This window comes from Mytilus edulis, chromosome 2 (genome assembly GCF_963676685.1).
Source record: "Mytilus edulis chromosome 2, xbMytEdul2.2, whole genome shotgun sequence".
NCBI classification, from domain to species: Eukaryota; Metazoa; Mollusca; class Bivalvia; order Mytilida; family Mytilidae; genus Mytilus; species Mytilus edulis.
The window spans coordinates 26,530,589-26,544,944 of record NC_092345.1 but is presented as its reverse complement, the minus strand read 5'-3'; the positions used below and the strand labels follow the sequence as shown (position 1 = coordinate 26,544,944).

Here is a 14,356-nt window from a genome sequence, read left to right as displayed (position 1 = left end):
GGCCAGGGTGTATGCACATGCTCAGAAATCGGCTGTTTGAAATAGTAAAATTAGCCCATACCGGACGGTAGTGTCAAGAATTTCAATAACGGCCGGGAAACAGACTAAAAACAACCTGACAACGCCATGACAAAACAAAAAGAAAAACTACCGAAAGACAAACCACAGTATTCAAAACACAACATTGAAAACTATGGAAAAGAAATAAGGCATCAATTATCACATACTGGTGTCTCATAAAAGTCGTGTATGGTAATTATTAGTATTTTAAAAGAACATTTTAATTTTTATTTAGATTCAATATTAATACGTATCTTGCAGATAAATCGTACGACACTTACCAACCAGAATATAACTCATACCGGCCGAGGAATTAAAATAGAATTCAGGTAAATTATACATAAGTAAATTAATTAAATGTTTATGCAGATATACAGTCTTTAGAGGGATAATAAGATTGCGTCAAATACAAACACAATTTTGATACATTTTAATTATTCTAAAATGTTGAATTGTTTCTTATAGACTTTTTGTAATTTCAATATAATTTTTGATTTGTTATAAAAGAAATAAGAGAGGTTGGATAAAATCGATAAAGAAGAATTAGGTAGTTTATATCACCTTTCATTAATATCATGGAATGTAACTCTACAGCATGTATAAAGATTAATTGTGAACTTATTTGCATTCTAATTTATTCAAACAATACATATATTTCGAATGCGTAACATTTTCTTGTTTTACTGTTATTCATTTAAAACAATTTCTTCATTTTTCAGCATACCAATTATGAAGACATATATGTTCTAAGAGGACACTTTTGGATTTAGCTGATTCCAAACTTTGATTTCAAATAAAATATTTTAAAATATCAATCATTCGAATATATAATATAAGCATCGACATATTAAAACACAGCATAGTTTAATTGACGATAAGCAATATTTTGCATTCATTATTGGTTCGACCAAGACATTTGCATCGCATGCAACAAATGTGCATGATTCATTAAAACTATCACCACAGATGTATATGCGTCGGGGGGAAATACCATTAAATCTATTAACTCAATACAAAAATAAAGATCATCATCTCAAGATACCAAAAACCGTGAATATAAGAAATCAGTATTCTTATTCAGCAATAGACAGGTTTTATATGATATATATAGCTTAAAATAAATAAAACTCAAAAGATGTGGTTCTTCCTTTAGGGTCAATCAATTTAAATCTGTCGAAGAGAAACCAGTCAAACTATTGCAAAAAAACTAAAGACGACAAAAAGACAAACAACCGTCCTCTTACCACTCCGTAGTATTTAAAGATTGATTATTACAATTCTTACGAAAAACGGGGGTGATCTTGATGTTTCCGGTAAAAAAGGTAAAGGGGGCCCCATATAAATGTTGCAATTCCAATATTGTTCGTGGTAAGAAGCATTCTATGATAATTCTCATTCGAAAATGTCACACACTTAGAGAAGAAGACGGCATTGTGACAATGACAATTCGGTGATAACCATGGTCACTTGACACAGATGTTCCACACAATCAACCATATCAAGATGTCATACAGAGACCCTCAACAGTCATCCATCATATACAAAAATACAAAAAAAAGAAGCAATGAAATATATCTTCTGAAGACGATCCTGGCTTTTGGCACGATCTGGAGTAGCATATGGGGTTTAACTAGTATTTGGGAGCCATAACCTTATTTATTTATTAAAATAAAATAAATAAGAAAGTAATAAAAGCGAAATTTCACGGAGGCGACTTTTACGATAAAGTGCCCCTTTAGTGTTTAAATGCTTAACATGTGAATATTCTAAAGAATATCATCATCCTTTCTATATCTTCCATATCTTGTCTTGATGAATACTACTTTTGTTGTTTCGACTGTTTATGGTGATACCCTATTGGCGTGACTCTGTACTCATTCCGTAATTGTGTTATGGTTTAATGCTCACGTTTGTATTCTTGTCTTTCATTTCTGCTCATGTACTTTGTTTATATGCTTTTCGTGTGTGTGTTATTTTGATACAATTGATGTGGCTTTGTACTTATACATTCCGTTATTATGTTATTGTGAAATGCCTTTAGTTGTTCTTTGTTCTTTGTTCATAGTGATTAAGGTTATGACCCAATGTTGATTGCTGTACCCCTATTTTGACATTTTCACCTATTATGTCTGTTTGTTTTGTTCACAGTTTTTTGTCAATATAATAGAATTTGATGAGACTGTAATAAAAATGACAGGTTTAGCAAGCTATGAAACTAGGTTAAATCCACCGTTTTCTACATAAATGTAAGAAAATGCCAGTACGAAATCAAGGATAGGACAGTTGTTATCCATTCGTTTGATAGCTTTAAGCTTTTGATTTTGCCATTGGGTATTGAGAAACTTTCCGATTAGAATATTCCTTGGAGTTCGGTACTTTTGTTATTCAACTTTTTGTTATGTGACCTATCCCAGTACAAAGTAATAAAAAATTTTATAAAAATATATATTAGTATTCAATACAGAACAAAGGTAACAAAAGAAAGGGTTGATGACAGCTGTTGCCATATATATGCCTTTTTCTTCAAGAGTAGTCATGTCAAGGTAAAGTACAGCTGGTTGTTACCACATCCTTTCGTTTATTACGTTTTTGTTGTATCTGACTTCAGCAACACTGTTAAGAGAGATTTTGAAAGATAATTGCTTATAAAATAGATAAACCACTTTGATTAGGAACTCTCCATTTTGAATTTTCCTCGGTGTATATTATTATTGAGATTTTACTTTTTCCACCTGCAGATGTTCAAATATGAAAATTTGGAATTGAAAAAATAGAAAAAAAAACAACTCATCATAGATACCAACACTAAATTTTGTATTTATGCCAGACGCGCGTTTCGTCTACCAAAGACTCATCAGTGACGCTCGAAGCCAAAAAAGGCAAAAAGGCAAAAGAAAGTACGAAGTTGAATAGCATTGAGGACCAAAATTCCTAAAAGTTTTGCCAAATACATCTAAGGTAATTTATTCCTGTGTTAGAAAAGCGTTAGTATTTCAAAATTTCAAACGTTTCGTAACAGTTAATCTATAAATATGACTATATAAATGATAACATGATGAAAATAGAAAATTACTCTATGCATTACAAGCAAACATTTTCATAAATTTTCACAATTATAAGAATACAAATATTCAAGTAGACCTTAGTGAAGGTACTCATCTAAAATGATTGCCAGAAGTAGAGGAATGCCGGATGTCTATAAACCATATTCAAACACAAGTATTATAATACTTATAGTTTCATGCATTTGACAAAAGAAAGTTTTGAAGTTTATGGCATATCAAACTTAGATTTTCGCAGAAATGCACTGAATATAATACAAATATTTTAGTTATTTTAGTTATAACATTTTAACCGTTTATCACTCACTTTTTATTTGTGCAGGTTGTGCTAACTTCTATTCTTTACAAAGTCCTGAATACTGAATAATCTTCATAATAATAAAAACTCATGCCTAGTTAAGACAAATTTTTCAAAGCTGAGTCATCTTATAAGACAATCACAACATAGAATATCCACTTGAACAGGTCAATATGTGTAATGATCAGTATTAGTTATAAATAAGAAAATATGGTATGATTGCCAATGAGGCTACTCTCCATCCAAGTCACAATGTATAAAAAGTAAACACTTATTGTTATGTGTCAACGTACTGCCTTCAACAAAGATCATTGGCTCACACTGAATAGCAAGATATAGAGCCAAGCGGAATACAACGACATGCATTATTTTATTGGATAATAAAATTATGCGGCAGACGACAGCATTATTTCTTGTCATATGGCGGGAAAGTTTTTATATTGCCACGAACTTATTGAAAAATATTCTTAAATTAATAAAATTGCAAATTACCGAAAAATCTATTTATAATAGTCCAAGCATTATTGATTTACACCTTGAATTAATCATAAATAGACGATCTATTCGATACATTCATTGTTCATATACCACTCATTATGGAGAAAAATCACTTACATTGTAATACTCCTTGCTGAACTGACGCAAGGATGAGTTTTTGCCTGGATGTCAATGTGAAGTGATAATATGTTTATAACTCTAAATGCATAATCGAAGTTTATAGGACGGGTCGAGTTAGCGACCATTGGAGCATTTGTGGTTATCTGTAATACAGAATGATATTGCATTACAGTTACGACGGTGTCGAAAAAAATCGAACGGATGATTTCAACTTTTTTAGTTGCAATAACATTCTTTTAAGAAGCAACTCTCTCTTAAGACAATTATGACATATATGACACACTAACTCTAACGTGTTTATTGATATGATTTAAAAAGTACACCTTAATAAATTGTCCACTGGAACTTAAATCCACATATTTCATTATTGGATCTGTAAAGTTATCATACATTTTTCAAAATTTGCAACTTCTACTTCATCGTATTTATCAGATGCATACGACTTTTGTAATGAAAAATACATGCTATTTCGTCTATTTGATATATGAATTTTAATTAAACATTGAATTGCGTGATAAATAAAACACTGTGTATGCGAAACACAAATGAGATATTTACGTGAACAGCTGAATCTTAAATCAGTCTTGTCTTCTTAAAGGTTTTGTTTTAACGACGACTACGCTGTTATAACATGTGTGTTATTATAACTAAATTGTCTTTATCGTGGTAATTTTATTGATTTGACATTGCGAGCATAAAAGGATAAAGTCACAAAAGAGAGGTGATGGATAGGAAAGGGATATTCAAACTCATATCGAAAATAATATGACAACGCCATGTCTAAAAAAAGAATATAACAAACAGACTTAAGCAGAACACAAAACAACTTTGAAAACTAACGAATGAGCAACAAGAACCGCACCAAAAACTTGGTGGTGATCATACCTTGGGTAACGTCAGCGTCATCTTTATAATGATAAAAAAAAAAACCCACATGATTACTCGTTATTCAGATTGTTTGATAAAATAAATAAATTTTGTGTATTTACTGTCTTCTCATTGGTTAAAATTATTAGTTTTATTTTCAATGTTATCAATTTTGATGGCGACACGCCCACTCTGACGTTGTGTATTCATACGCCAACATGTGTGCACGTTGTTATTGTCAAGATAAATAATATAAAAAGTTTTTTGAGCTTTATTTTTGATAGAAATTTATTTATAATGATGGCAATAATTTATTTTGATTTTATTGAACCATAAAACTAATTTTTGACTCTTCACATTTTACATAATCCGCTTCGCGGATTATTCAATGTGAAGAGTCAAAAATTAGTTTTATGGTTCAATAAATTCGAAATAAATAATAGCCATTCATTAATTAAAAGGACAAATATCCTCCATTATCAATTTGAATCAGATTTAGAAGCATATCATAAAGGCTCAGATCCTCTTAACCTCCATGTTTATTTCGATCAGCAGTTTATATTACTGTGGATTCATTAATATTCGTTGGATATCATTTCTCGTGAATTTCCTGAAAACAGGAGACCCACGAATTTTAATGTTTAATGAAATGCAAATTTTTTAAAGGAATGTATGCAAAACGACAAATTTAAATATTCACGATAATACAAGTTTTCCTCATTTCACGAAATTTGGTATCCTCGAAAATAAATGAATCCACACAGGAAATTGTTTGGACCGTTGAATTATGCATAGTGTTGATGTCTTCCAACATACTTTGATCTGCCATAGATTGTTCTCTTTTCTTATTTTCTTTTATCGTTTTTTATTTATTTATAGATTGATACAAGCATATAAAACAAAGAGATGTGGTTTGATTGCCATTGAGACAACTATCCACCAAAGTTCAAATCAAAAGAAGCAAATGCGGGCAATCGTGAGTCCTTAAGAAATGAGAAAAACCGGCTATAAAAGGCCTCAACAAGAACAAAACCACAATTTAATTGAGAAAACTTGCGCTCTATTTTATTACAAAACAGTTGATGAAAAACAAATATGATAGAAATGAACCAACGACAAACTACAGGTTTCAGACTTGGAACAGGTACATAAAAATGTGGCGGGGAAAATACAGTTTTGTGCGCTTAACCTCATTACCTGGGACGGTTGTGTTAAAATACAGCATATGAACAAACTATAAAAATCAGTTGAAAATCTTGTAGTTCATTTTTTATTTGTATACACCGAACCATACAAAGCCCCGCACGAAAGGCATGACATTCCTTATAATGGCCTGACCATTAAGTTTTACCGACGATTGGGCTCAAGCAACAAGACTATCAGGTGCTGATAATTTATTCTTAAACCAATCTAACAAATGGTAAAAAGCTTAAAAAAACAAATAAAATACAATTTTACAATGTGTTGAATTAACGTTTCTAGTGTATGAAATGTCCAAAATAATTGAAAGCGAGAAATGTTGTACTTTCAAGAACGGTTACATTTCCAGTATTTCACGGAGAAAAGGTTTGATTATACGAAAGGCAATTTGAAGGTTTTAAACACAATGTTATATAATTAACTCACTCTGTGGGTAGCCACGAATTGTGTCCAAGATAACGTCTTGACGAAATGTTCCTCGTGATCGTAATGACCTTGCAGTTTTACTGTAACGGATACGTGTGAGAGAGGGAAAGGTAGCGATGATACGATGTTTTAATGCTCTTATAAGGTTAAAGATGAATAATCCTCCTAGACTGGAACACATAAATAGATTAAGAATATATTCAAACGAACTATATAAATTGAGAAACGGCGTAACAGAATATTCCCTGGTTTGTGAAAATAAACATTGCTTTAGATGATATTAAGATCATATTTAAATATTGGAAAAAAGACATCGCATAATTTGATAAAAATTTGTATAGGGAAATTGTCATTCATATTCACAGATGTTGAAATAAAATAAATAAATATTTCCGCAAATACGCTTTGTTACAAAATCGCGTAGTGTATTTTTTCATAAAAAAATAAAATATTGTATAAAAAAAACTCAAATATGCCTGAAATTATTCCCTGGTATTACATAACCGTTGGAATTAAGGAGAGAAAACTACATTTCGGTTATATAAATTTATTTGTCATTTCAGGGAAAACGTACTTTTAATGTCAAATGAATAAACGTATATTTTTTATAGCCGTGTACAATCTTAGGTATGATGGTATTCAATTACTGCAAAATTCATTCGGTTGTTGTGATATTAAAGAATGCAGGCTTACTTTGATGTTGAAAGTTCTTGTTATTCGTAGAATTTTGGGACTTTTAACAGTAATTTTTAATGATATTTACACGTCTTAAGATATCATTATGCATATTTGTTATGCAAGTCATTTACTATCGTGTGATCAGGTGCCTCATAAATGTTCCATTCTATTAACAATTAACACACCAATTTAAATGTGTACAAGATAGATGTGTCATGCGCTCTTTTGCACAACTGCTTTTTAAATCAATAGATTGTTATTTAAAGGACCAGGCTTATAATTTGGTACGCCAGACGCGCGTTTCGCCAACATAAGACTCATCAGTGACGATCAATACAATATAGTTGTAAAGCTTTGATTTGGAGAGATTATTCTGATTGCTAAAACACCTATACACTTATATGATGTATTTTGACATTTACATTGTTTACATTATAACCTATCGATACTAGTTTTAGTGCGAGCCGATTGTGGATGCTAAAATTAAAGATATGTTTTAGATATGATAGCATTACGTTCTTTCCTCGTGTAATAGTATACAATTATTAACTTTGTATGAGGTCGATACAAGGATATATTGACCTGAAAGAAGTATATTGATTGAGGACGAAGTCCGAGGTCGATATACTTCTTTTAGTCGATATATCCCGAAGTGACCTCATACAAAGGCTATTATTGCTATATTATCAATTCCTGACCCTATTTGTATAAAAATTGTCAGTGTAATATATTCGATCATTTAATATTTTTGGAATTTTATAGATATCATATTGTCTCCTAGACAATAACAACATATTAGTAGTCATTTCATTTATTTTTATGTGTTTATTTTTGCACATCTTATGTATTTTCATCAAATACTCGGTAATAAATATATATTTTTTAAAATTTTTGATAACACTATCATGAAAATCATTACATGACGTCACAAAGTATATCGGTTTTTAGAAATACTTAAAATAACAGTGCAATATGCTTTTTGTTGTGCAATATGCTTTTTGCTATCCGCCGTTTTTTTTTTATCTTCCTTCGAAAATATAGTTTAACATGTGACTATCCCTGAAAGAATCAAATTAGTTAAACGATAAGCATTAATAATATTTCAAAATATTGGAGTTCTTGTTACTTTTCACTATTACTAGTGTATACTTATTGACTGAGTATGAGTGGAATAGTAAGTTTCTTGTCTTCCGATGTGCAACTGTTTTCCTGAGGCGTAGCCGAAGGCAATATTTGTAACCAAGAGAACAATAAATTTGTTATTCCACTAATATCCAGTCAGTCAGTGTTTTATTATATCGAAATAGACAACAGACAAATAATGGCGGTGATAACCCAACCATAACGTTTACTTCATAAATATTCCGAAATGCTAAGTCTATGTCCTGCAGTGATACAACAGGTTAAACGAAACGTCGTTACTCACGTGGTATTTTCGAAATCATCCAATCCCGTAGCTACATTGAAAATTGCACGAAATATAATTCGCATGCGTTTAAATTGTTTCATCGAGCTCCAATAGTTGTAAACTATTGACCGGTACAATAGTTCAACGCTTGCAATTTGAAAAAAAGTTAGAATACTGTGTACTTATTTTAAATAGAAAATGGTAACTGAGGTATAATAATCTTCCGCATGTTCTGCATAAAGAAATATCTAAAGAAGTAATATGGGCTAGAATTAAAAAAAATAACAAACGTAGATACCAAAACCTCAATTTCGGAAAATGACATACATTTCTTTCCCGTGTCTGAGGGAGATATGAAGATTTTCACAAGAATATTCATAGTTTACCAGAACTATGCCCGAAATAAATATGTGTTTTCGAGGGTGAACAAATCTTCATACTACCTGAACATAAAATATTAAGTTTGCAAACATTGTTTTTTTGTCCGCTTGTTGCATTTTTTTTTATTTCAAGAAATTAAAGTCTGAATTTCGTAAACTTTCTTTTTAGTTAGATAAACCTTCAATCTTTCCTTTTTGTTACCAGTGGTAAGGGTTCTATTAAAAAAATCAAACTTTTGGGAAACATCGAGTGAAAACGATTTGTCGTTATATTTCATAAATGCTGAAACTGTAGATTTGTCATACGTTTTACAAGCATATTTCTTTATATGTTAAATGAATGATAATGACTTGTATTGCTAATGTAATGTAAAATAAAACCTTTAATATAATGTTATACTAATTTGATATGTATACGCATCAAAACTTAAATTGTGTTCAAACACGATTTAGATACTCAATAGTTTTGTTTTCATTCTATTAACATGTTTTACCCCCCGATTTTAACATATAGCATGCTGTTTTATATTTTAATCCAATCTTTTACATGTCTTTTTAATTCATGCATATAACGAGAGACACATCTGTCTAAAAATCTATTTTGCTTTCATATTTAAAGCAACATCAACATTCAAGGATACACTGCAAACATCCAAGATGAAGTCAATCCAGATGATCGTCGCTATTCTAGTGTTTACCGCTGTGTGCGTTTCAGGTAAGTTCAATACCAAGCTCTTTTATTCTTTATGCTTCCATATTAACAAGGCAAAACTGTCTGTCGACGATTCTGACGTTTGGTTTTATTCTGTCATTTTGTCACTACAATTAGAAATTAAAAATATATGTTTATTAAAATTTTTGCTTCATATTTATTATTATGTTTTTTAATTCTGTTTAAATATTATTTTGTAACTGCCAGAAAAAGAAAAAGATATTACATATACGACACGGGTGATTACATTGACATCATAATAGATCTAAATCATCTTGACTCATGTTAAAAGTTTTTATTACTTACTGTAAGAATATTTCGAAATATGTAGGAATACATAAAAAGTAAAATTACAAAAATACACAACTCCAAGAAAAATTCAAATCGGAAGTCCCTTATCATTAGCGATTTCTGAATGCAAATGATATTATATCATTTCTTTTTTCTTTGTCTTTTGTTTCTTTGACAGAGAGTAGCATATCAGTTTGATGACTTTATTTTACTGAACACCACTTTACATCTGCGTAATAAGTTTTTCTAAATAGAAATTAGAGGTTTCATTACGCACGAAAGGTTAAAGATTGGTGCTTGAATACAGACACTTGAATTGGGAAAAAATTTAATTAGCAAATCTAGGCCCGTGAAGGTTTAATCACACTAAATGCGGAACCAATTAATTTTTACTGCACCAAATGTGCATTTTGACAATAGATTTCAATAGATCGAGGCCAAAATAATTAAAAATCCAATACTTAATTAGTTAAAAGAATTTAAGAGTTTACAAAGCAAAAAAGACGAAAAGTACAGACAAGCCTGGGAAAGGAAACAGAGCTTTGCATGAGGATGATTTATTCCTTTATTCAAAATCAATTCCTAAATTTTTTGACAGCAAATTAAAATAACATTATATCCGAACTGGCATGCAAACAATGAAGTACTGGGTACTTGGATAATGATAACCTCGGGGACAATGACTCCTCCAGCAAAGTCATCTATGAAATCTTTGAAACATCTACAAAAAATTAAAAAAAAAACGATCAAAAAGCTGAAGCCTTTTTGTGGTAACCTAACGCATTTGTAAGTTCTAGATATTGCGATTACAATATTTGAAGTAAAGGTTTATTTACAATTTATATAAGAATATAAGGCAAGGAGATTCCAAACAGTCTCCTGTTCGTTCAACTTTTCTCGTCCAACTGAACCTTACTTCCCTGATGAAAATAAAATCAAAATAAATTATTTCTTATAAAGCGCCTTTTATGACGTCTTTACACTAAATCCATTGGATGTTAGATGTACTTATTCTTACAAAGATGTATTTAAGTTATTCATTTTAATGTAGTATGATGAAGTGTATGATGTATAAAAGAAAATACCGTGTGGGATGAAAATTTCAGGAACTGAATTTTCGGCTCTCCCTTGACACCATTTGCGAGTATGGTCTCGAGGAAACGATGATAGTCCGTCGGAAGGGGACGATAAATGGCTGACCCGTGTTAAGAGAGAGCCATTTCTCTTGCACGTTAAAGACACCCTTGTAGATTTAAAAAAAGAGCAGGCTAATGCCGCTACAAGGCAGCACTCGCACCCGCAAAGTGGAAAGGGATTAATACAAGTTGCAAAACTTGTTTCCCAATCCACTATAAATAAATATGTTTAAACTAAAAGAAAATATGAGAAAATCTCGGGGTTGCTAGGTAATCAACATTCAAAATCATATATGAAAATGTTAAAAAATTGAAAACATAATTTAATGAATTGAACTCATTTACAACAAATAAATGAAACTTCAACATAAAAGACATTGGTCATATTGTAGTTTTTCTACCTCAATTTGGCCTGTTCAAACATCTCGAGACAAAAGGCATGGTGCAGTGTAATTCATATTTAGGTTTGCAGTCATTAAACTTTCATTTCAACTAGAAACGTTAAAGTGTTGGCTATTATGAAGCATTTTTAAAATTATTTTTTTTTATCATTTTTAATGTTATTTATTTTAACATACATGATATTGTTGTTGTTCAACACTAAGATATCCTTTTATAATTTGTTGTCAGTTTCGTTAGCTTTGTTACATTGAGTACATTGACGTACATTCTAACTGCTTTTGGTGTTACAAATATACTTATGAAATACTACTTATGAACATTACTTAAAACCAACCCATATCTCAGGATATATATATAAGCTGAACTTGAATACCGAATTTCGACAATGAAAACAAATAATAAAGGAAATCACACGTTATAATTATGTAAACGACAGTAAATTAGAAACTTGATGTTGACCAAAAAATGCATGTGATTTTGTAATATCGCAATAGTTCTAGCTTTAAATAACTATCCCAAAAAGTAAGTTCGTGGAGAGATAACGAATTATGAATCGGTTCATCATGTTCAGTAATCAAAAGAAGAAGCAATATTTTTCGTGTGAACATTAACATATCCCTTGTGCATGCGTTGAGAAATGACGAATATTCATGGGGAGCGTCAATAATTTGTATCATCAAAATTCATTTTTTTCTTATTCATTACCCTGTTGAAAATATTTTTAAAGTGTTTTGGACGATGTAAGACCTTCTAATTCCGACCAGTTTATGTAGTGTATGTTGTTAAATTTAATATTCAGTTTTAGATCTATTTTAGATTATCTTTTCTTTTATTTTTTGCTCTTTCTGATGTCCGACAAATAACAACCTTATTTTATCTTACAGCTGGCTATTATAAAAACTTGATGCCAATATGCTACGATAAAGATGGTTATTGTGAAATTGGCAATGCATGTCGCAAAGGGTTTACATGTGACGTAAATCAACCATATGGATGCAAAGGTGCTAAATGTTGTATTCGTGGTACGTATTGATATTAAATGTTTGTTAAGAATTTTAAAGCACACAACTGATGTCTTAAAACGTCGTGTTTGGTGACTTTTTCAATCTGAATTTGATATGGACTTAATTTTAATTATCATCTTTTAGATCAAGTATACAACACTTATGAACCACAAGGATATAACAGCTATCGTCACTGGTAGAAATAAGAAATCAGTAAGGTAATGTATACAAAAGTCTAAAAAATATTTTTTATAGTACTACACGCAATGGTTATTTTAAGTCATAATTCACATATCCTTGGTACACACGGAACATGCTTCCGATGTTCCATATTATGTTCTAGACTCCCCATAGTCTGAAGGTTTTCTGATAAAGTCTTTTGAAGAACGAACTTGAATTCGTATATCAACTCTAAACGCATAATGCATTGTCAATGAGTAAATATACATTGTTCACTGGTAGTTTTATTCATTTTACCGTGAAAACATCTACACGAATGAAAATATACATAAAACCATTTTGTAGACTAGTTGAACTAAAAATAAATCAAGCTTTCTATCCCCAAAAGCTGAAATTCTGTAAATTTTCGATTAAAGGGGTTATTCATATAATTGTTGTGAGGCACGACATGTATGTTTAATATGGTCAAAATTATAGAAAACTGTTTACAAAACTTTGTATTTCCGAAATGCTCAGGATTGCCTACCTCAGGAATAGATCACCTTAGCTTGAATTTGTAAAACCTTCCTGAATTTGGGTCGTCAATGCTCATTTGCCACGTACTTTATTCGGTCTTTTAATTTTTTTTCTATTCCAGTTTCAATGATAAGTCTTTTGTTAACGAAACGCATGTGTTTGTTACAAAACATAAATCATGATATCTATGATGAGTTTATTTACGATGCAATTAGTGACAAATTTCAATAAAATATCTTAAAATTATAGCTTATCTGTTTTGTAGATCATTTAGGTAAAAGGACAACTGAAATTTATATCAATAATACATGGTGTTGTCAAATCAAGAAGACTTATATGCATGAATTCACACTTTTGTTTAATTTGATAAAATGTAATTCTATAGCACAGATTAGGATCGATTGTCCTCGATTTTTTTTATTATTCTAAACCAGAAATATATATCGAAAGAATAAACTTTGACCCGTTCGGTGTTATTTACTTCAATCAATTAATTTATTTTTCAGGCTACGTTTACCGAAGAGAGATGTTCTAACAGCAAACCTTTAAATGAGGTCAATAAAAAAACTATGATTTCAAATAAAAGATTTAAGAAATAAAAATATGTCCGAGTTTATGATATACTTTATATGTCGACATATAAAACTGTAGCATATATTTAGTTTGATTATATGATATATTTTGCTTTCTTTATTCGTTCTACAAAGACATTTGCATCGCACACAACAACCTTGGCATGTTTCACTACCACTAACAGTTAACAAAATTACAATTGCAGATGCGCTGGGAAAGTATAATATAGAGTTAAAGCTATTCACTCAATAAATAAAAAGATCGAAAACTCACAGATCAATAAACACAAGAAGAACAAAAGATAAGAAGTCAAAATACTTCTTCAACAATAGATACGTTTCTGAAAACTAAATATAGTTTAGAGTAAATAAAAGTTATTAATAAATCAAAAAAGAGACAGAATATACTAAACTACAATCAGAATGCATTTGTCGAACAGAAACCAACAAAACTATGAGAAACAAACAACGACAAAACGGCAAACAACCGCCTACAAAACACTATAGGTACTAACGAGAATCATAAAATACCAAAAAAAATTAAGA

At 30.6% G+C, this 14,356-nt stretch overlaps 1 long non-coding RNA gene across 1 annotated transcript; it reads left to right on the top strand.

Moving 5' to 3' along the window:
- Positions 1 to 9,594: 9,594 nt before the first annotated feature.
- LOC139511848 (uncharacterized) lies at positions 9,595 to 13,840 on the top strand. Its single transcript, XR_011662102.1, has 4 exons — positions 9,595 to 9,712; positions 12,423 to 12,560; positions 12,687 to 12,760; positions 13,745 to 13,840. It is a non-coding gene; the product is annotated as an uncharacterized lncRNA (long non-coding RNA).
- Positions 13,841 to 14,356: the final 516 nt, after the last annotated feature.